Source organism: Cryptomeria japonica, chromosome 10 (genome assembly GCF_030272615.1).
Source record: "Cryptomeria japonica chromosome 10, Sugi_1.0, whole genome shotgun sequence".
Lineage (NCBI taxonomy): Eukaryota > Viridiplantae > Streptophyta > Pinopsida > Cupressales > Cupressaceae > Cryptomeria > Cryptomeria japonica.
This window is the reverse complement of record NC_081414.1, coordinates 76,380,528-76,405,324: the sequence shown is the minus strand read 5'-3', so window position 1 is coordinate 76,405,324 and position 24,797 is coordinate 76,380,528. Positions and strand designations below refer to the sequence as shown.

Below are 24,797 nucleotides of genomic sequence, written 5' to 3'. Positions count from 1 at the left end.
CACAAAGCACTGTGTATTGCTACCAACTTCTCCAATAGTCTAGAGCTAAGGTTGTTCCTCTTGATTGATTTGATGAAGCTATATGTTGACCAACTCCTCTCTGCAGTCGAGGAACTAGCAACTTGTGAAAGAAGACAAACGACAAGTACTCTCAACTCTAGTGCATCATTGCCATGCCACGCTCACCATTCAATAGGGTCGATTTGAGCTAATGTAGCTCTATTCAACCTTGCCTTTGCTTTGCTAAAGGTTGGACCACAAAGATTGGCAAATGCAAGCCACTGTGTGCAGTTTACATTTTTGCAAGGGCCTTCTTGAGGCATTCTTTCACCTCTTCACCATTTGGAATTGAGAGCATAGGCTGCCATATGAAGTGAGGTGTTCATAATATTCCATTGCCGTGTCACAATGGTCCTTGTTGTGACGTTTTCACACATCGCCCCATTGCAAATGGGGACCCCTCTTTTCACTAGCTAGGTTAGGTGTTTTGTTAGTTTACTGTTTGTTTGACAACTTTTTATGATCTTTAGCCTTACAATGAGAGGGTTTCATCTTGACAAGTCCAAGAGTGAGTCTAGGATTGAAGTAGAAGTCTTAAGGGGTGAGGTTGCAATCTTGATTTAGTTATTACAAGGGTGGAATTGCAAGGTCCCCTTGTAGTTTCGCCCAAATATTAACCTTTGCATCCCTGCGTGAGCACTACACAAACCCACAATCCTTACGTGAGCACTACACAAACCTGCCATCCTTGCGTGAGCACTACGCAAACCCGTCATCCCTGCGTGAGCATTGCACAAACCCCCCATCATTGCGTGAGCACTACAAAATCCCTATTTTATGCACTCAAAATCCCTATTTTATGCATGAAGTGCTCAAAATCCCTATTTTATGCATGAAGTGCTCAAAATCCCTATTTTATACATGAAGTGCTCAAAATCCCTATTTTATGCATGAAGTGCTCAAATTCCCTATTTTATACATGACGTGCTCAGAATCCCTATTTTATACATGAAGAACCCTAAAGTCCTATTTCATACATGACTAGTTGCAATTTCTGATTTCTTGCATGACTTGATCAAATTTCTGATTTTCTACATGAGCATATGAAAAGTCCGATTTTGTGCATGACAAGGTAAAATGTCCGATTTTATACATGAGCATATGAAATTTTTGAAATTGTGCGTGCATAGCTTGAAAACCCAAAATCATACATGGCAAGCATGAAATCCCAAAATTATACATGAAGGAGGTTAAAACCCAAAATTGTGCAAGAAACCCTCTAAACCCTGATTTTATACATGCAAGGGCCTAATTCCAATTTTATACATGAACCTCCCTTAAACCTGAAATTATACACATGCAAACCCTTAAATTCCAATTTTGTGCATGAGCAAGGCTAAATCTTGATTTTGTGCATGGCAAGGTGAAAGTTCCTGTTTCTTACATGAAGACCCTAAAGTTCCGATTTTATACATGGGAGGGTTGGAATCCTCACTCTATACATGAGAACCCCATATCCCAAAAATTGCATTCTTGAAGGAGTAAAATTTCCTAAATGCACATTGGTGAGATTATTCAAGTAATTTGGGGGAAGTGTTTTAATGATGTTGTATTTGTTGATATTATTTAATATGAAATGAATTGGTCAATTAAAATCCAAGGTATGTTGGCTTCCTTTGTCAAGAATAATGGATGTGAGGAGCTGATAGAAAAGGCTCTACAACATTGCAAATGCGGATGGAGGATACAACTACGACCACACATGAAGATTAAGCATTTACATCATGAAGGCAAGAAAGATAAAGGTGGAATGCCAGTGCAAAGGATGAAATCAGTGAATGCATCTCTCAAGTAGATAGTTTCAGAAGAGTTAATCAAAGTTAGAAAATGATGCAATTTGGGAATATGATCCATCACTATTAAGATAATATTGTAATGTTTCTATAATGGTCATATTTGATGTTTAGTTAGTATTTAGAAACTTTTGATTATGTCTTTTGTGTTTCTATTCACGATCGTTTTCCTTATGGAAAGATCGTCTTGTATTGTCTATTCAAGGAGTCTTTTGTCTTCTTTGTAAATGTCGAACTTTCAATTATGATTTCATGGTATCAGAGCAGGTTTGTGCATAACTCCCTCACGGGAGAGCTTGGGGTTATGAGTTTGAGAGTTAGGTTTGAAAAATTCGAAGCCTTTGCAATTTTTTTTCAGTAATTCGTGAAAACGTCTTAAGTTTTTTCACATGGAAAATGTGCTATCGTGAGTTTCTCTCTATGAGACAGGAAAAAATATTTTCGTAGGCATTTTTTTTTAAAGTCGAGGGTTTCGTGTATCACGAATCTTTTTTCATGTTTACTCTATATTGTCAAAGCCCTTGTTCGAAGGTGTTGCTTTTTTGGTACGAGGGCGAATTTCTTTTTTGGATCAAAGGTCGGATTTCTGTTGTTGTTGGAGTGCAGATTTTTCTTGTTCAAAATCGTGAGGGGATTTTTCCTTCAGTTTCAATCTTCTATGCGAGGGTTTTTCTTTATTGTCGTGTGTTTGAGGCTTGTTTTGTTCACGGAATTTGCAGGCGACGTCTTTGTATCGTGGGTCCATAAATTTGCGACTCTGTCAATTGTTTCTGACTCTATCTACGACTTTGTATCTTTTGTGTGTCTGCAAATTTCTTCTGATTTTCTTGGGTATATTTATTAGTTTTTGTGACGATTTTATCGTAGGCATTATTTTGTCCGCTCTCGACTTTCATCTACTTACATCGCACTTGGGTTTCTATTTTCACGTGACCTGACACTTTTGCTATCGTGGCTATGGTGGTGGTGGCCGTGAGCGATCTGAGCATGGATATGGTGGCGGCATTCCTTATGTAGTGGCCGCATCTGCTCAGGAATTCCCATCATGGTCAACTCTTTTTTCTTTTGAAAAGGGTTTTGTGGGTCTAGCTTCTCCAGCATGTGAGTTTTTGCAAGTTTGTGATAACCGAGCCAGGGTTTGTAGACTTAGTTTTTTGTCTTTTTGCCTCTTCAACCTACACCTAGGGTTTCTGATTTGGAGTGTTGTTACAGTGGCTTTGTCTGATTGAAGGATTTGTCAACCTGGGTCTACTTTTGCTGTGATGAAGTGTACTTGTTGCCGTGTGATGTCTTCGTTTCTTTTCTGCTAAGGGTTCTGTGACCAGGGTTTTTGCAGATTGGTGGCTACTTTTGCAATTCGTGGGTACTTTGCAAATTGAAATTTTTGAAGGATTCTTTGTTTTTTTTCTTGTTAAAATCAATGGTGGGTTTGTAGTCTATTTTGAGTGTAGTGCTCATCTGCAAAAGTGTTTGATGTATTTTTGAAAAAAAAATAGCCGTTTTTCTGAAACAGTGGAGGGTTTGATGATTTTTCCTCAAAATTGTGGTTTCAATTTGAAAAGATGATCTCGGTGTCTTTGGCTACAGGGAGGGATAGCTTTGTTACCCAACTTCCAGTTGGATGAATTGTAGCAGTTTAGCAGAACCAAGGAGGGTCTTAGCTGCAAGCTCTTGTTGCAAAGAATTCTGAAGTGAAGACTTTCAGTTGGGTAGTTAGTTCGATGACCATTAAGGGAGGGTATTAAGATAATATTGTAATGTTTCTATAATGGTCATCTTTGATGTTTAGTTAGTATTTAGAAACTTCTGATTATGTCTTTCGTGTTTCTATTTACAATCGTTTCCCTAATGGAAAGATCGTCTCGTATTCTCTATTCAAGGAATCTTTTGTCTCCTTTGTAAATATCAAACTTTCAGTTATCATTTCAATCACATTTGTTGAGTATCAATAGATATTGCTTGTGATGAGGTAGCAAGTCTACATAGCGTGCAAGTAGCTGAGGTGGCGACAATTCACCATCCAGCAATCAAGGATTCAAAGTCAACATGTCCAGATTCGTTGAGCCTAGTCAAAGAAAGATGTAAATTACAACTTATTTCCTATTGGTCCTAGAAGGATGTTTAATCAAGCAAATGTAATTTTCTCATTGGTCGAAGAGGAGTTAGTTATAACTAACTCTAATTAGGGTTTCATCATGTAATCTTGCCATTGATTTAGATTAGATCCATGCTATTCATTTGTAATTAGAAAGCTGTATAAGGTCTAGCCTTCTCATTTGTAAAGGTTAATAGTTAATAGTTCAATAATAGATGTTAGATAGCAGTTAGAAGTAGCAGTAGGAGGAGAAGACAAGAAATTGTTACCAAGGCTTTGTTGAAATAAACAGTTGATTTTATTGAAGATATGGTGGATTTCGTGTGTTATTTCAATATGTTGCATGGTCTCTACTTCTCATAATTTTAGATGTGTTAGATGAATGGAAGATTTTATTGTTGATGAATGGTGAAGTCTTGTGTTCATACCACTTGGGATTTGTTGATTGCAAGTTGCAGTGCGTGGTTGGACTGAACTTATCTAAAAGCTTAACTTCAATTGCTTAATGCTTATTGTTCATGGTGTTGATGCATGTAAGTGATATGAAAATCATTTGCTTATCTTTAGGATATTGCACCATCTTTGTGTTGTTGTTTCCTCATGGTGAAGCAAAGCTTGGTTTGGCATCATCAAGTCAACAATCATTTCTTACATCAATAGGTGTTAGCCTAGATTTATTTAACCTTATCTCCCTTTTGTCTTTTATTTTTCCAAAGTCAGTTTCCACGTTCTAGTCGTGTTCATAAGCGTAAGTCCCTTTGTATTACCAGCAATATCACATCAATAACTGATTTTATCCAAAGCATGAAAGTCGATTGTTCGCATTGTAAACCTTGGAGTTGTCTCATTTGATCATATTATTTAGCATATGAGGTTTCTTTGTTCAAGAGAATACTTGGTATTTTATTTTGTGTTGGCAAGTGTCATAAAAACACATCAACACTTCCTTACTCTATAATGGGATGGTGGATTGGCTATAAGCTTAAAGGAATTTTTAACCACATTAATCATATATTCCTAATATTAATCATATGTTAGAAACAATAGAATCTCCGCATACATTCATACATCCTATCAAATGGAAGACACATAATAAATTAGCCCAATCATACTGCTATGCAATATATACCACAGTATTTGATAAGTATGCAGCTGTTGTTAATATGCCACTTCTGAGTCTGCAACTCTTGTTTGATTGAATGCTGATTTCCCTTCTTTGAGGTGTCTTCTTGATTCCTAGTGTCTATTCTTAATTTCTTAATACCTCTGCAATCAGATCTGACTTTATATCTGATTGTCTTTTTATTCTCTGCCGTTTGATTGATGATATTTTTTTTATGCTCCCTTCATGAAAGTCAATCTCAAAAATATATATCTCTTCTTTAGAAAGGGAGGGTCATGCCTGTTTTATAATTGAAAAATTAATTGAATAAACAATTGGATAAACTTTATTCAACTATAGAGCAATTTAAATAGGGGATTACAAACTGTGATGTTTCTAAAAAAGAAACAATCACTTCTAAAAATAGAAGCTAAAAATAGAAAACTAAATAAAGCAAAAATTATAGTAATGACAATTAAAGTACTAATTAAATATTCTAATACCCTCCCTTAATGGTCATTCTATCTACTAACTACCCTACAGAAGACATTGCAGATCTTTTGATCACAAACAGAAAGAACATTTTGTTGCGGCGGAGACCCTCCCAAGATCTGGAAAGTGTTAATGATCAAGAATACCAGAATCCATCCAACCTGATGTTGGGTAACCAAACTAAAACCTGAAACCATGATTTTGAGGAAAAATTGGCAAACCCTCCAAAACTGAAGTTACAAATTGTCATGTCCCCTTTCTAGAGTGGACATCAGAGGCGGAGGAGTTGGCCTATCATTGGAGTCTCGTAGGCTAGCAGAGGTTGATTGGGAGTCATTCAGTGCATATAGTGATTGGATTTTGGCTTTACAGGGAGTTTGGAGCCAGTTTGGAGCAGTTCCTTGATTTTAGGAAGTAGTTCCTACATTTTAGGAGGCAGTTCCTACTTTTTAGGAGGTTGTGACAGTGTCCAGGGTTGGGGTTCCATGAGACCATTCCTTGGTTTCAGTTTCAGGAGATTTGGGTGTGTTTCCTAGTTTCTAGGAGCATCCCTAGATTTTAGGGATGAGACTGCCAGTTGATCCATGATTTCCGACATCAGTCACAGACAGGTGACAGGTTCCGTTTCAGGCTTTTGGAGTCATTTGAGCCTTCTACAACTATTTGGGATAAATTTTTAATATATTTAAATATTTCCTAAGTTAGTGTTTAATTAATTAAATAAAGCTATGTTTATAGCCATTTTGGAGTAATAAGGGGTTTTTGGCCTCATCTAGATGCGTATCCCTTGGTGTAATAGCTCGTTGGAAAGGTCTTAGACTTTTCTAAATATTTCTTTTTTGACTCAGATCCTTTCGGTGAACGGATTTCTTTATATTTGAAAAAAGGTCATTTTCTATGCACTTGGCAACTTAAAATGAGAAATATAACATTTTAACCCTAAACGTCCCATTGAGTCACTTTTAGGGTTCGAGCTAAGTGGGAAGGTGTTATAAGGAAGTTGAGACCTAATTCTTGCTATCTTTTACATATTTTACATGTTGGATTTGAGATTTGGCTCTAGAAGAGCTTTTCAGCATTTGGGACGCCAACCCCAATGCCTTGTTTGTTTGGGACGTAGCCCTCAATACAGTGGTTTGGATTTGTTTGCAGCTATTAGCATCTTGGAGATTGTACGACATTCTTTCTGGAGGTTCAGCGATTCTGACAGAGTTCAGTTTGGGGTTTCTAACCAGTTGGGTGTACTTGGCAGCCGTACGGCTGTACCTGGCAGCCACTTTCCTTCCCACGAGCAGCACTTGGAGGGCTGGAATCTTGCCGTAGCTTCATTCCTGGTTATGTTACTCTTTCAGCATCCGGGTTGGGATTATTCCTGATTGTAATCTTCCTGAAATTATTGGAAATCTTCATTTGGTCAAATATTTGATTTTATATTCAGAAATCTGCCTTGAATCGAATTTGTCTTAGCTGTATATGAACTTCATTTTCAGTACTTTGTTCATGTACTTGTACTTCATTATTTACTTGTTGAAAAATCATCAAAATACAAAAAGAATCCAACCCTTCTGCAACTTCTATCTATTTCTGAAAGAAAATATTAATAAGCAGGAAAAATCAATTTAAAATAATAAAAATTACAGCAGATTAGTAAAAGAGATCCATTAGGGATCTTTCAGTGGTATTAGAGCTTTGATCTTGCCAGCCTGTTGGGTGAAGATCAAGAGTTCTAATTCAGATTTGAGTTTAGTTTGGTTGAAAATCAAATTGGACATCATGACAGGGTTGTTTAGAAATAAACAAGAAGGGAAAGAATTTGAACAAACACCTTCAAGGAGTTCCAGACAGTCTAAGGGTACAACTCCTTCAACAAGTACAAGGAGAAGGTCTCCTGCCAAGACATTCAATGATACAGTTATGAACAACTATGATAAGTATTGCTCTCTTCCTAAAAAGATACGTGACCACCTTTCCTTCACACAATTCATGGGTGTACTAGTTGAAGATGACTTGATGTTTTCAAGTCCACGTCATCAACCAAGAACAAAACAAGAGTCAATTGAGAGCAAGGGAAGCAAAGGAAGAGGAGCAGATATGATGTTTACTAGTGAGATTGGTAGGAAACTATTTGAAGATTTTGAGAGACATGTAGATCCAATTGGTGCCTCTTTGGTTGGTTACAATGCTGTCCCATCATTTTTGGTGGAAGATGTGAAGGAAGAGTTTGTAACTTCAAGCAATACACAAGACATTCATGAGAGGTTTGATGAGTTTTCAGATTGCCCAAAGACTGATTTTGAATCAGCAATTGATGAAGAACATGAGGTTGAAATGGATAGCGTAAGTTTGGATTCATTTGTCACACTACTTCCTCTTCTCAATTGGGAAGACCATGAGGAAAGTCGAAATTTAATGGTGTGTGGTGAATCCAAAGATTTGTCACCATGGTATGATCATAATTCTGAAGTCCATAACAGCAGTGACGTAACTTCTCTTCCTCAAGATATGACAGCCTTTGGTCATGAAGAGAATAAAGATTTGCATTCTACATTTGCGGGTGCTTATGGTACAAGCATGGGTTATGCTGATGCAAATAATACAACTCACCATAAGTCTGATTTTGTGTACTTTGGGGCAGCTGGTATAAAACATTGCCAAAAGTTGAACGAAGATTGGTTACATAGAGCTGCCCAAGCAAAAATCCTTGCTGCCCAAGCAAGACACCACCTCCAAAGAGTCGAAGAGCGTCACAATCGGTTAGATGACGCAAGGATACAAAGAGAATCATCCATTAGATCTTTATTTCTTCCAAGGGAAGAAAAGGACAGCGAAGATATATTGAATTGAAATAGAAATCAGTTTGATTTTCTGAGTTTGATCAGCAATTCTCCTTCATCTAATGAGTCAAATTTGAAACCTTGCATTGAGAACATTCAAGTTGGGAAGACTAGGTGTGAATTTTATGAGTTGTTAGGTGGCATTCATAGTGGACCAGCCACTGAAGGTTTATCCATGTTGCAGAACAAAAACGTCTACTATTCATTTGTGGACTTGTCACCTCTTTCATATGATAGGGCAGCGATGTACTTATTAATTGGTGACTCAGTTTTCTTAGATGTGACAGTGGGCTATGAAGATCAGCGTGTAAGAAACTATATTTGGTGCATGGCTAAACAATATATTTATTTGGCATCCTCCAATGAAGACATACTAACTTGTGGAGAAATTGGGCAAGTTGCAGCCGCTGATCAAAGGTTTTGGAGAGGTTTCCATCACACTTTGCTTGTTGGAAATTGTCTCATTGATGAGTCCATTTCAAAATTGAAGATTGGTGGTATTTATGGTTTCACAGTGGCTGTAGAGAGACACGGTATCGAGGATGCCTCTTACTATCATTGTCTCTTCATGACAGATGGATTTGGATTTAGTTTTATTTGGGATCCAGGTGTTGATTCATTTGATACAGCATCTTATAGGGATTATAGTATGTTGCTCCAGATATTAAGATTATATGGCACTTATATCAGAGGAGAGCAGCAGGAGCAGTTTATGTCCTACAGGTGGTTTGTGTGGGATCATGGTATAGACATGTGTAGTACCTTTCTTTCGTGGATCCTACATTGGTTGCTTCACTTCAGATGTATAGATGTAGTCGTGGGTGTACAGTGGTTGTTGACACTTGGACGGTATGTTCGGAATATCACGAGGATGGAGCTGGAGTTTACCCACTATCCATCTCAGTTTATCGAGCAGAGTGGGACGACAATTGATCCACAGGTTGATTGTCATCAGATAGTTGACGTGGATGAGTTATGTGATGTTACTCCTAGTGAGTACTTTGAGCCAGTTGATGTGGCAGTTTCACCTGATTCTCTAGACAGGGTGATTGTTTCATTGCTGGATGGTGATTACATATTTTTAGATGCCAGCCTGGACAGTGATGATTTTAGTCAGTATTATATATTGTCTAGTGAGTTGGCATTAGATCTTCCAGCACATCAGCAGCAGTGTGTGGCAGTTGTGTGTCACTTGTGTTAGATGGGGTCAGATCACAGAGGGTCTTCCATTGATTGGCATTCATTGGATATTATGACGGATGTTATGCATGTTGGTGATCACAGACACACTAGTGGTCTTGGCATTTATGGATATTTGATCTATGGAGACGATATAGTTTTCCATTGCTCACTTGAGGTATTCAGCGGGAGCTATGCTTCACTCTGGGACCCAGGCAGTGTTGATTTGACAGCACAGGTGCTTCAGCGTTTTGAGGAGCCATTCCAGACCGGGGTATTGCATGTTGTTTATATCAGAGATGAGCAGCAGTTACATGCAATGATTTGTTTACGTCTTATTTGGGATGGTGGAGGATTGGTGTTTCAGTTACTTGTGGGCAAGCAACTTCGAGAGGGGAGGCTTGTCATGTCCCCTTTCTAGAGTGGACATCAGAGGCAGAGGAGTTTGCCTATCATTGGAGTCTCGTAGGCTAGCAGAGGTTGATTGGGAGTCATTCAGTGCATATAGTGATTGGATTTTGGCTTTACAGGGAGTTTGGAGCCAGTTTGGAGCAGCTCCTTGATTTTAGGAAGCAGTTCCTACATTTTAGGAGGCAATTCCTACTTTTTAGGAGGTTGTGACTGTTGTTCACCAAAAGTGATAACCCAAGTATACCTGCAAATCTATCTATGAGATAGCCAATCTCAATCAATGAAACACCTCAGGGCTTGGACAACATGACAAGGATATGAATCCTTCTACTCTTCAGGCTCTGCAAAACCTAGGTGGGTATACCTTTGACGCATTTAATCAAACCTATTACACACAAGACTACATCAATCAAAAGCAGATGGATCTCAAAAGGTTCAAAAACTAAGAGATAACTGCAGATGGGCTAGATCCACACTTGCAACTCAACATTTTGAATCATGAGATGGAGGGACACTTCCACATAACATAAAATATAAAAAGATATTCTGATTTTGGATTTTTAAATGGTGTTTTGACAACCTTTCAATAGTACAAGAGACCAGTGCCTTATCCAGGCCACAGAGTCATGCATAAAACTGGATGAGAAATCTCAGATGCAAGTCCTTTTCAACATTAAATTTTCAAGTATCAATGCCTTACATTAATACAATCCTCTGTTCTGTCACAAAACCATACTTATATGTAGATATCCAATATGCATTCAAAATCATTAATGCTGGGTTTTGGGATTTAAATCCTTCCTTGAAGAATACCCAAAAGACAACATTACACTCTTAGAGGAATCTAAAAGAGACAATTCAAATTATCCTTGATAATATGAAATTATATGAATCTGAGTACATCTTGGAGACAATTTCATGGAAACTCACACATGCCTTGCATATGTGCGAACTTGCAAACTGAAACTAAACCTACAGTCAAGACAACACTGAAAACATAGACGAACACACTGTCATTTGCATTGATAAAAGGATGCCATCACTGGAACCTGCAATTTCGGATTTCTCCCTTGGAGCAAATCTCTCAAAAACTGGAACCCCTACAACTGAAAAGAATGGGGAATAAAAAGGAGAGGGAAGAGAAACAAATCTACAACTGAAAATTGCCAAGTGTCTCCCCTCTAACTGAATTTTGTTCCCGTGGAAACTGCTTCCAAAATATCCCACATTTGTCAAAATTAACCTCATAATCAGATTCCTCACTCCGAGAGCTTTCCGAAAACATATAACACTTTATACTTTGGCAAAAAATTGAGCCCTGGGCGAATTAATCCTCAACATGGACCCATCATTTAAATTTTTCGAATTTCTCTATAGTTTAAACTATATCATTTATTCATTTAAAATTTGATTTTTGCCTCCATATGTGCTCTGACGCCTTGCCACGTGGCGGGGTCTGATTGGCTGATGGGGTCTACTGGGCGCCACCTGGGATGACACCTCATCACCGCCACGTCATTTGCTTCGTCACTGCCACTTGGCCGCCACGTCATCGCCACTGGACTGCCAACTGTGTGCCACCTCATCGGGACCCGCCTGCTGGACTGCCACCTATCACGACACGTGGACGACTCTCGTTCACTTTCGCTATTTCGCGGGGTTTAAACTACGTGCATCTTCCCTTCGCGAAATAGCGCGAGCCGTTGATCTCTCTCGAACTTGCTCGCTCGTTAACCCGGCCTTCGTCTGCAAAATTTCGCCTGTTTGCCTCGGGAAGTGTGCCCGTGTGGGGTCCACCTAGTCGCCATCCAGTCAACTCCTCTGTCGCCTCGGGAAGCGTGCTCGCCTGTGGGCCCACCTTGGGTGCCCATAGGCACCTTGTGTCAAAAGCCTTTATGGCTTAGACATTATAGTATGGTGGAGTCTTATATTTAAATACCAAAAAGTTACACTTCCCAGCCAATGTGGGATAAAGTGATTTGCCTGTAGCTACACTTCTGGAGCTCTTTTCTGAGACTTTAATGGCGATTTCTTTGCATTTGCTTGAAGACTTCTTGACAAAATACCTTTTCCACCATGTTACGCGTAAGGAAATGCATTGGAAGAGTCGTGAGTTTTTAGATTGCATTTTGTTGGACTTTATAATGCTGCTGCATGCCTCCCTTTCAACACAGAGGATCCATGCAAGGGAGCTGGGAGTATGACTACTGCTTGCATTTAGTAGAAGACTTCAACGCTGCCCCTCTCCCCATCCACACAGACTGCATTTCCTTTAAAATTAACACTGCTGCTCAAAAACCACGTAGAGGTGAGAACATTTGTTAATGGCATTGGCTGAAGCTTTCAGAATGTTTTCAATTTGCCACACACAGCAGGAGGAAACTTTGAATCTGCCATTTATTGTATTTGTTGAAACTTTAATTTAAACATCTCTCTTATTAGCCATGCAAGGGAAGGAGATTTAGCTGGGAGCCTATGAATTGCACAGCTGAGAAGTTTGTATTGCCTAAGGTTTAAAACGCTGCCCCTTCACCATCCATGCAAGGGGAATTCTGCCAGCCAAAGGAAGTTGCAAAGACTTTCTTCCATCATTTCCATCTCATGGCAAGGATGCTAGCAAGGTTGTGCTATTTGATTATGCACCTTCCATTTCATTTGCTGGAGGTCTCATGGTCCACATGACCCCTCACAATTGCTTTAGAGTTTATGAAGTCTTCCCTCAGTCTGCAGCCACACATCCCATTTAATTTGTTTGAAAGTTGCTAATGCCTTTTCAACATGGTGCAGGGAGGATTTACCTACGAAGTGCATTTGTTTTACAAATTTCTTTGGCCTCTTAAATGACCATGGAGAGGGAGATGCTGGCATTAAACCTGTCAATAAAATTTGCTTGGAATGTTTCTACAGCCATTTACATCCCAATTGCCTGTAGAGAACTTTGGCATTTGTTTGAAGATTTTTTAAACTCCACTCAACCACCACAAACAGCAGGGAGGACATTGCAATTTAATTGCATTTGTTGTTCGCTATCTTACCCATTTACTACTTTGCTGAAGGTTCTAATCCATCAATTGGATTTGCTGAGAGTTTTAATGGCTTATACATTTTCATTTCGAATATATGTCCATCAATTCATAGGCAACACTGAAGTCGCCTCTCACCATCCTACTGGCGAATTACAATCAAACTGTCATGGTGTTGTGACCATTTCACACATCGCCCCATTGCAAATGGGGACCCCCTCTTTTTGCTCGTTTTCGCTCGCTTTTCGCTTCGCTTTTAGGATTTTGTTAGTCAGTCAGTTGTCTGGATTTAGGGTTAAGCCTTAGGGTTTTAATTAACGTCTTTTTAAGCCAGAATCCAGTCAGTTTTGAGAGCTTTTTGAGCTTCCTTTTCTAGGATGCAAACTTTGAATGCAATGATTTCGCCAAATTGGTCTATTTTCAGTTGGAATTTTTGAGTGCAGAGCTTAAATTTGTCTAAGTGTTGATGATGAATTGTGAATTTTTGTCCAATTGACTAATTTTGACCAAATTTTGACCTTTTTGAATTTTGATCCCGGGCATTGAGAATGATTTGTTTTCGCCTCGTGAATTGATTAAACTTGTAAAATCATGTTATTTTGGCCTGTAGGAGCAAAATCGCTCCTGTCCCTCAGTGAAGGACGGGAGCTCATTTTCAAATATCTTACTATTCCTGCAGAGTCAAGATGAATTTCGAGTTGGAAGTCATGAAGAAAGGCGAGATCTTTCCATTGAATATAAATTGAAGATTTTCATGAACACAGAAATACCTCCAAGAGAAAAATCGCTCCTGTCCCTCAGTGAAGGACCGGAGCTACAAATCAAATTTTGCTTTGTCCTTGCAAGATTTTGACGACTTGACAATTTGAAGATGTCCAAAGGAATATGTTTTATCAAATGAATATAACTTGAAATGCAAACATGAAGGAGAATGACCCAGAATGCTAAAATCGCTCCTGTCCCTCTCCAAGGGACCAGGGCGATATGATGGTGATATTGCTTCTTATCCAAGTTTAAAACCGTTCCTCCAAGATCAAGACCTTCCAAGACGAGGAACAAGGTGGCAAGGACGTTTCAAGGCATTTCAATCAAGCACAAGTTACCAAGGTCATCACATTGAAGGAATTTGCATTCTAAGACCCAGTTCGCTCCTGTCCCTCAGGAAGGGACCAGAGCGATATTTCCATAAAGGCATGAATTTCAAAAGACAAGCAAGTGTCAAGCCACCAAGAGAATCGAAGGGACGTCATTTCACGCATTGAAGATAATTGCAAGTTGAAGAAAACAAGAACGAGCTCACAATGTTGAACTTCGCTCCTGTCCCTCAGGAAGGGACCAGAGCGATATTGGGTATATTGATCAATTTATGCAAAAATGACGTTAAGACAAGGCTTCACAAGGTCATACAAGGTTCAAGGCGTCTTTTGAAGGTGATATATCAAAGTTTGGAACGTCCAAATGTTGTCAAACAAGCTAAAAAGTTCATATCGCTCCTGTCCTTTGGACAAGGACCAAATCGATTTCATCAAAAACACTCATACTCCTTCAAAGTCAAGGCAAGGCGAGGATGGACAAGGTAAAAGACGCTATTTGGAAGGCAATAAATGATGAACAAAGGTTAGATGTTTACGAATTTGAGCCAGGACATGGAGATCGCTCCTGTCCCTCTCCAAGGGACAAGGGCGATGTTAGCCAAAACACATGATATCCTTTGAAAATCACGTTGAGATAAAGACGCACAAGGTTTTAAATGGCATTTGGAAGATGATACAAGGAAAAGTTCATATCAAGATGGAGAATTTCAAGCAAAAACCTTAGGATCGCTCCTGTCCCTCTCCAAGGGACAAGGGCGATGATACATCCAAAGCCACTTATGCGCACGTGCAAGGCGATCTAACTTGAAAGACCCGACAAAATGGGTGATTTGAACGTGGAAATGAAGAAGTTGAACGTGGGAGTTACAAGAAATCATGACAAAAATGGTGAATCGCTCCTGTCCCTCTCCAAGGGACCAGGGCGATGAGGTACGTCTACTCCATTTTCAAAATTTGGCGCTCAAATGAACATTTTAAATTTACCTTAAATGCTAAGATCGATGAGTTTTGAAAATCCTATTAAATTAGCATTTAAAAAATTGCGTTTGGCATTTATTAATTATTTTTGCCTTGTTTAAAAATCGAAATTTATTAATTAGAAATCAAAGGCATTTAATAATTAATTAATTGATATAAAAAATAAATAAAATCGAATGGAGCGTTTTGACATGGAGGTCGGCCTTTATTATCTAATTAAAATCGTTTGAAAATTGATTTATATCACCAAGTCGGCCTTAATGAATGGAAGAGGTGAGCGCTATAAAAGGAGAGTGAAAACTATTATTTTTACATCATTATTTTATCATTCAAGTGCGAGCTTTCATCCCAATCAAGGTGGTGCGAAATTGTGTTTGAAGAAGTGCGAATATCCTCCAAAGGTGGCGCTAATACTTCCAAGGTGGTGCGATATTTGAAGATCTATATTGAGCGAATTTGCCAAGATTTGAAGGTCACGTTAAAGGCGATATTTGAAGATCACGTCAAGGACAAAGGTGGCGAAATTGATTTCTTGAGGAGATCACGTTGAAAATCATCTACACCTCAATTTTGCCTAGGCGAATTTTGTTCTTTTTGCATTCTAGAGTTAGCTCTCTATTGAGGTATGGCGATTTGATTTTATTGTTTTATTTATTCATCGTCATATTTTAAATTTTGAATTTTGAATTTTGAATCCCTAGCTCAATCGTTTTTCATTTTAGGAAATGATAACTCAAAGACTTATCATGAAGTTTCCTAAAATTTATCCTCTAATCTATGTTATTTATTGCAAAATCTAGCTTCTCATTACGAAATGTTGTGTAGGTATGGCGACCCCAAAGGCGGGAGCATCCACCAGTCGCTCAGCTCTCATGAAAGAAGATCAGAAGACCGAAGAAGTGGAGACCAAGATCGTGTCGAAGTGGAGCAACATTGGAGATACAAACTTGGGTAACTTCAGCACGAAGAAGTTTCGAGAGGTCCCTTACATTGGCAAGCCATCACCTGTCGCCCGGAGAATAATCGAGAGTGGCATCATTAAGGCGGCCGGCTTTCCTCCAGCCTTTCAGTGCCATGAGTTGATGATCGAATGTGCTCGTCACTATGATCCACAGTCCAGGACGATCGTGTCCAAAGAGGGAAACACTTTAGCGTACCTTTCAGAGGAAGCTATAAGTGAAGCTTTCCATCTTCCAGAGCACAGGGACATGATACACAAGAGCATAGAAGGAGCCAGATCAATGTACGAAGATGATCCAGATGCTTGTCTAAGCATTATCAATAAGAACTGGCTACTTAAGAGCCGTCCCCGTCTAAGCAAAGTCCCGAACACACCACACAGGATTGATTTCCAGGAGGAGTACAGAGATTTAATTACCATGCTCAACCGAGTTACAGGAGCCCCTCATGCCTTCTATTTTGAGAAGTGGATGTTTTACTTCATCCAGGTGATTGTTCAAGGGAAAGGTACGATACATTGGGCTAGGATGATTAGCCATTGCTTAGACGTACAGTTGAGGAGACTCAAGGCTACTAAGTCCTTCCACATGAGTTCATATGTCATCTATGCCTTGATCAGAAGTGTTGAGTACGCAGGACTACCTCACAGAGGAGTGATTGGAAGAGGACCCGGCGAGGTCAGAGCTTGTGATTCCTATGCTTACTTGCATCATCCGCCAGGGAGCAACTATAAGTTGGTTAATGATACTTTCACGATGAACATCACAAGGACGTTGCAAGGAGGAATTCACAACAGGTTATCTCAGGATGCCCAAGAATTCATAAAGAGGTACGGTGCTTGGTTCATTTAGTTTCCCAAGTTCACTTATATTAGAGTGCATGGATCTCCTTTACCTCCATACATGTTGCCGAGATATCCGACAGACAGAATTGTGTTACTTGAAGTAACAAGACAGTTGGCAGCATATGTGAAGGCATTCAGACACAGACATCAGAATGGAGTTCCAGCACCTATCATTTTGGGTAATTCAGTTGAGGTATGTCCTAATGCTTTAGCCATGGATGACGTAGAGAAGGAGTTAGCCTTGTATTCTTTTTCATCTTTTGCTTTGAGAGAAAGCTTTGATCCACGTGGACATTTAGAGGAGACAGTCGACAGGAAGTTTAGACATGAGTACCAGATTGAAGATTTTATGATGAATCTCTTAGATGATCTTGAAGTGAAACGGAAAATGCATTCTAGATTGCCTTTGGATTTCATCAGGAAATGCAGGATTTATAGAGTGGCCGACCAAGCTCAGGACAGTGGCAGACATATTCAGTCTTCCTATGATCGAGAAAGCAAAACAATAAGGTTAGATTGGAATGAGCCCGAGGTCGTGGATTTAGATACTTTGATGGCACCAGTCTTGTCTTGTACTCACAGATGGGTTGACATACAACATCAGAAGTTGAGAGAACAAGGCATAGCCATGACTTTCACTTTGGAAGATAAACCTGCCGAAGGTGGAGCTAGTATGAGTGAAGGCAATCCTAATCCTAGGAATTCAGGTGAAGGGAACCTTCGATGTGCTAGTGAGGGCAATCTCCATTCAAGAGGTTCGAAGAGGAAAGAGAGACCTGGAAAGAGAGAGTCTTCCAAGAAGAAACAAGAGGCTAACAGAGATCGATCATCCGGTACTTCTTCTAGACCTGAGAAGAGAACAATTCAAGTTGAAGAATCCATGGAGTCGATGGTACAGAACGATAGGCAGGAGGAAGGACATGCACAGCATGGTTCACCAGATGGATCTCTCCAAGACTATGAGTTAGATGAAGACAAAGAGGACAATGAAATGACATCTCCTCCCAGACAAGAAGAAATAGTACATAAAGAGATTCAAGTTCAAGAAACCAGATCGATTATCCCAGATTGGTTGAAGGAAAGATTAACCAAGGTGATCATAGTAGAGGACGAGGACAATGCAATCGATTTAGAGAGCCTTGTTGGACGCTCACATGAAGTAACAGAAAAGAAGAAGGCTACCAAGATGTCCAAGATGATTCGAGATGAGACTGGATCCAGGAAATTGCAGATAGCTACACCGGCAGCAGACAAATATGAAGGTGAGATCCTGGCAGAAGAATATGATATACAGACTTTTGAGTTAGGACCATCCACTGCAGAACAGACTTTAGATGATGCTACCGATTCATTTGAAGCGTTGAAAGACAAACTTAGAGAAGAAATGGAGAAGAATAGAAAGTTTGAGAGAGAGGTCGGTGCATGGAGGACATATTTCAGTCACATCAATGAACCTTTGGGACGTCAGGATCCAGTTAGATCACCAGTGCAAGCATTGCCGCTTCAATCAATCAATGAAGCAGAAAGATTTAGGAACATGGTCCAACGTACAAGTAATTGGATGGATAGATCTCATACAGTGGCTATAGAATTTGCAACAAGGATGATGAAGATTATTCATCAAGCTATCCAGGTTCTTGAGATGATCCACAATTTGACGATAACAGTAGCTGCATTCGCCCATACCAAGGACGTTATTATTCCTGTCTTGAAAGTTATTAGACACACATCAAGGAAGATTTTAGCGCAGGAGAAGATCTTGGATGGAGAACCTCACAGTTTGTTCCATTGGTCAACCTTACTCCATATGAAGAATGTTTTCTTTGAAGACATCAGTACTAGATGCAGCCAAGTTGAGGAGGTGATCAATCCTATCCAGGACAGAGTATTTGAGGTACTTCGTACCATTCTTGGCAGAAGGATCGAGGTCGAGACAGATGTGGATATGCAGGAACTAGAGGATAGAATCAAGGTCATCTTTTGCAAGGACGCAAATGTTACAGATGAGCAGTATGATCAGATGTTTGCCACCATGCTCCTGATTGAAAGGACGAAGGAACTTGAACATTCATGGGACGCAGCTCTTCTAGATGCATTCGATCAAGTCATCCACTTAGAGGAGAGTATGAAGAATCTTCCCGAGATTCCAATTGCAGAAATCGAAGGAATCGTTTCAAGATTCATTGCATATGCTAAGAAAGAGAATTGGAAAGGGAATGAGATTCTAGATGAAAGGTTGTTACAGATGGCATGACATCTTATTTCTCATTGGTTTATGTCTCCTAGGTTTTTGTGCCAAAATTTAATATTTGGCTATGCATTTAATATTGTTCAGTAAAAAGGAGGCCATTTGTAACAAACCCTAATTAGGGTTTAGGTGTCATGATCTTGTCCATTGATCTACTTTCAATCTGGACCTTTCATTGTAATTGGGGATGCTATTTATACCCCCATTTTTCATTTCATTTGGTAATAGTGAATAGTGTAATAGTCAATAGTTGATGTAGGAGAGATTAGAGCTAGAAGCAATTTTATTTTGTAGCAAGATTGAGTTTTGAAGAGAGGAATTCAAGCAATTGTTGTACATGATGATTTGGAAATCAATGAAATATTGAAGTTATGGTGTTTTGTTGCAAATTTCTTGAGTTATCTTCATGGTTGTTTGATTTACTTGAATTGTGCTCAATCAAAGTAGCTTGTTAATTTGAAGGACATTGTGTGAGACTTGATCTTTGGTAGGATTCGTAATCCAAACCACTAGCTTCTTGCTGATTGTAGGAACGCCTTGCGTGGTCGACTGGAGAATACTTTGAATCCCTTAATCTTCAATCATTATTGCATCTTGGGTATGTACCTTCGTGGTAGTGTCCTTGATCTTTGATGCATTGAATATCATTTTATTACCTTAGAAGATCGCACTAATTTCAATTGAGTTGTTATCTTATGGCAAAATTGAAGTTGGTTGAATCTTGCCAAGTCTTGTCCATACTAAGTCATTCATAGGGTTAGACTAGATTAGACCTCTTTCAAACCCTACTCTTTTGTTATTTTTGAAAAGTTTCTTAGTTTAGTAAAATCTTGAGCTTTCGGAATACGTAAGGCCCCTTGGAGGAAACAGCAAATCACATCATACCACTGGAAGCTTGTCCACACGTAGAGACCCTACTAAAAGAACCTTGGAGTCTACCTAACTAATCCTTTACGCGAATCTTCAGCAATTAGAGACTATTTTCTCAAGAGAGGATAAGATGCCTATTGGTATTTTATTCTGTGTATGATTGTGTATAAAATACACGTCAACACATGGAGACGCATATATTGCCAGAAAAAAGAACATTTCACCATTAAAATTAAAGCACAGGCATGAGCTAGGTCGGGCCCCAAAGCGGGTCCGACTAAAAAAATTTTCGTTTTCAAGCTACTGGCCTCTGGAATATCTTAGGAACCTCAAACATACCTCTGGAATCGATCGGCACCATTTTCGGATCATAAAATTGTATTTTGCAACTTTCAGGCAATTACGCCACATTTTTCGCATTTAATCGCGAAGACGTAATTTTCAAACCTATCAAAACACCTTTCTGGAGCTCGCCATCTGACAGGCGTATACTCTGATATACAAGGATGACTTCTACCAAACGGTTTCTCAAGACGAGTCCCGAGTGAAGAGATATTAATTTCCGAAAATGGCCAACTGGCTTTGTCGACACTGCGGACCTGATGAAATCAATGTTCTGGCAACACATGATGCCTTTCTCAAAAATATCAAACGACCTCCGTGGGTCCTCAAATTTGAAACATAGGTACCTTAAAGTACATATTAAATCTTTGAATTCTCAATTCGATCACCAGACTGACAGGATGCAAACGGCGCGCTCACCAAAACGGCTACATTAACTGATATAACACGAGTGCGGATAATTGAATTTGATGGCAAAATGAGCTCTTTTGAAAAACCGATCAAACGGATTGATAAAGGCTTGAAATTTGAAATGTAGCTCACCACTTATACCAACATTAGCCCGGAACAAACATTCTGACATGACGCTCACCAGGACATTTTTACACTTGTGCAAACATCACAAACTACAAACGGATTGAGCTTTGAAAACTGAGCAAACGGATTCATAAGGACTTGAAATTTTGCAGACTGACTCATATTTATGCATAGAATTCAATCCATTTTGAAATTCTTCATGATAATTAACATGAAAAAAGATATAAACACTCAAAGTAGGCTACTTAATAAAATTTGCACTTGTGCCTAGAATGCGCTTTCAGCTCACCCCTCGAAATGGGTACCTAGTAAACTTATCCAAACTGAATTCTGAAAGTTGCACATCACTGCATAGGCCAAATGAAAGGTGTGGGACATGAATCCCGAGCCTTACCCTCTGAAAATCAACTGGCTCCATTTTGCCCCCTTGCTAACTAGGCACTTCAAACTGACTTATTTAGATGCCTTTCTGACATACAGAGCAAAATTTTGAAATGGGCCTATAAACTTGCCTCAATTTTAATCAGTCCCAACAGTGACAGCGTCCAGGGTTGGGGTTCTATGAGACCATTCCTTGGTTTCAGTTTCAGGAGATTTGGGTGTGTTTCCTAGTTTCTAGGAGCATCCCTAGATTTTAGGGATGAGACTGCCAGTTGATCCATGATTTCCGACATCAGTCACAGACAGGTGACAGGTTCCGTTTCAAGCTTTTGGAGTCATTTGAGCCTTCTACAACTATTTGGGATAAATTTTTAATATATTTAAATATTTCCTAAGTTAGCGTTTAATTAATTAAATAAAGCTATGTTTATAGCCATTTTGGAGTAATAAGGGGTTTTTGGCCTCATCTAGATGCGTATCCCTTGGTGTAATAGCTCGTTGGAAAGGTCTTAGACTTTTCTAAATATTTCTCTTTTGACTCAGATCCTTTCGGTGAACGGATTTCTTTATATTTGAAAAAAGGTCGTTTTCTATGCACTTGGCAACTTAAAATGAGAAATATAACATTTTAACCCTAAACGCCCCATTGAGTCACTTTTAGGGTTCGAGCTAAGTGGGAAGGTGTTATAAGGAAGTTGAGACCTAATTCTTGCTATCTTTTACATATTTTACATCTTGGATTTGAGATTTGGCTCTGGAAGAGCTTTTCAGCATCTGGGACGCCAACCCCAATGCCTTGCCTGTTTGGGACGTAGCCCTCAATACAGTGGTTTGGATTTGTCTGCAGCTATTGGCATCTTGGAGATTGTATGGCATTCTTTCTGGAGGTTCAGCGATTCTGACAGAGTTCAGTTTGGGGTTTCTAACCAGTTGGGTGTACTTGGCAGCCGTACGACTGTACCTGGCAGCCACTTTCCTTCCCATGTGCAGCACTTGGAGGGCTGGAATCTTGCCGCAGCTTCATTCCTGGTTATGTTACTCTTTCAGCATCCAGGTTGGGATTATTCCTGATTGTAATCTTCCTGAAATTATTGGAAATCTTCATCTGGTCAAATATTTGATTTTATATTCAGAAATCTGCCTTGAATCGAATTTGTCTTAGCTGTATATGAACTTCATTTTCAGTACTTTGTTCATGTACTTGTACTTCATTATTTACTTGTTGAAAAATCATCAAAATACAAAAAGAATCCAACCCTTCTGCAACTTCTGTCTATTTCTGAAAGAAAATATTAATAAGCAGGAAAAATCAATTTAAAATAATAAAAATTACAGCAGATTAGTAAAAGAGATCCATTAGGGATCTTTCACAAATCATCATTTTTTGTGGAGAAAAACCCTGAAACAATTTTTGAGGAAAAAAAATCGAACAAAACCCTGAAACGTCGCATGTCAAGACCCAAAACATCACGTGGTAAAACACCAGACATCATGTGGTAAAACACCAGAACATCACGTGGCAAAACACTAGACATTATGCGGTAAAACCCTGATTTTTGAGGAAAAAATCAAGCAAAACCCTCCCATGATTTTTTGTGGAGAAAAATCAGAAAACCCATCCATGATTTTTTGTGGAGAAAAATAAAAAAACCCCAAAAAAATACTTTTTTAATTTTTTTATGGAAAAATCATAAAATCCCAAAAATTCTGCCAAGCCCACTAGATACCAATCGTGTGGCAAAAAGAAACCATAGTCATCATGTGCAGAGGAAACAAAAAACAACATGAAGCACAATTTTTCCCTTCGTGCGAAAAAAACAGCCTGAAAAAACCTTGCACAGTGGAACCCGACACATGTAGAGAATAGCCCGAAACCCTTCCTGGCGGAAACAAACACTTGCCAAAAAAACAACGTGTGCAAACAGAAGCAGATGCTGGTTCAAACAAAACTTGTTGCTAGAATAGATGTGGCTGTAAAGACTGAAGAAACCTCCCATCGCCATGCTAAAACACAGACTCGACACACCAAAAAAATGCCAGAAAGACATGAAAATTGCGTCACAGAGAAACCCTTCGCGCAAGCAAAATCCGCACATGTGGCGTCGAAAAAATCTTTGTCGCAAGAACAATCCAGAAAATTGTCGCCAAAAAAATTGATCAGAAAGCCTTGCGATTTCCAAGCAAAGATGTGCTGAAAAAGCCCGCAAAAATCGTGCAGCCAAAACGCGGGTTGAGAAACCTGTTGCCAAAATTCTGCAAAAAAATCCGCGGAAAAATGTCAGAAGCTGCAAAAAAAAAAGCTGTGAAAATCGGGAGCAAAACAAACCGCCATCATTGGAACTTAGAAAAATGGAGGTCGCCGAAAACACCACTGCTGAAAAAAACTCGAAAACTGCTGCAAATGCGAAAAAGAACGCTCGTGTGCAGAGATAAAACTGCTGAAATTCCTCCAGATCATGCCCTAAACATAGACGCAAAACCCTAGAAACCCTTTGCAAAACCCTTTGAACATGTGCGAAAAACCCTTGACGCGATTTCCAGAAAAAATGTAATGTCCCCTACCAGATTTAAGCCTGTTTTAACTAGAATCAATCCATCTCAACATGCTTATGACTTAAACTACATTTACTAGGAGACAAAACCATCTTAATCGGAATTCAATCAGTGATAACATAATCTTCTTCCTGATATTGATAATTCAATCAAATTTATAATCTTACATTTATTTGTTCATTCAAATTATTGTTTCTATATATAAATATATATATTTAAGTTCATATAGTATTACACTCTATGGTTTTACTGTAGAGTAGTTTGTAAAGATACTCTATTAGTTATAATTATTATATTAATATCTATTATTGTATCAATATCCATATTGATAACCCTTCCTTAATTCTTATTCAGATTTGAGTGTATATATATATATATATGAATTAATTATACCAATAATTTATGTATTTGCTAATTACTTATTCTAGATTATTAATATTACTACTGCTTTAAAATATTAATTATTAATAATATATTTAATGGTTGGTAAAGACAGACAGATCTGACATATGTATATAAATTGAAATTTAACTCATACGTATTGCAGTCTATAATAATATTACTATTAAATTCTGCATATAGACATTGTATCGGGTTTCATATATTAGGTTTACGTATCAAGCACATCCCCTATGCATACCACCTAGAACCAAGATGTAACTGGCTGGAACTTCATAACAGTTCTGAACTGATCTGATCAGATTAACTACACTAATGCCCAGTCGTCTGTATATCCTGCATATTTGTGCCCCCGCCTTGACAGAGTCGATTGATGGCCTTCTTGTATCTTTCAATTAGAAAGGGACGCCCTTCTTCACATGCGATGAGACACCTCTTTTACTAACAACCTTCTTCATAACAGATCATGCCTTTTGGTTTATCGATTTAGTTAGTTGTGCAATCGCTACCACTTATGATTAATAACTCTTGTTTGATTGTAACCCTTGTGCCATTTTGAATTATTGATTTATTTAAATTGATGCCTCAATAATAACAATCCT

General features: G+C 38.9%; 1 protein-coding gene across 1 annotated transcript in view; it reads left to right on the top strand.

Moving 5' to 3' along the window:
• Positions 1–24,797, top strand: part of LOC131033294 (hsp70 nucleotide exchange factor FES1) — a 79,733-nt gene that overhangs the window by 4,416 nt on the left and 50,520 nt on the right. The gene's annotated exons all lie outside the window — the stretch shown is intronic.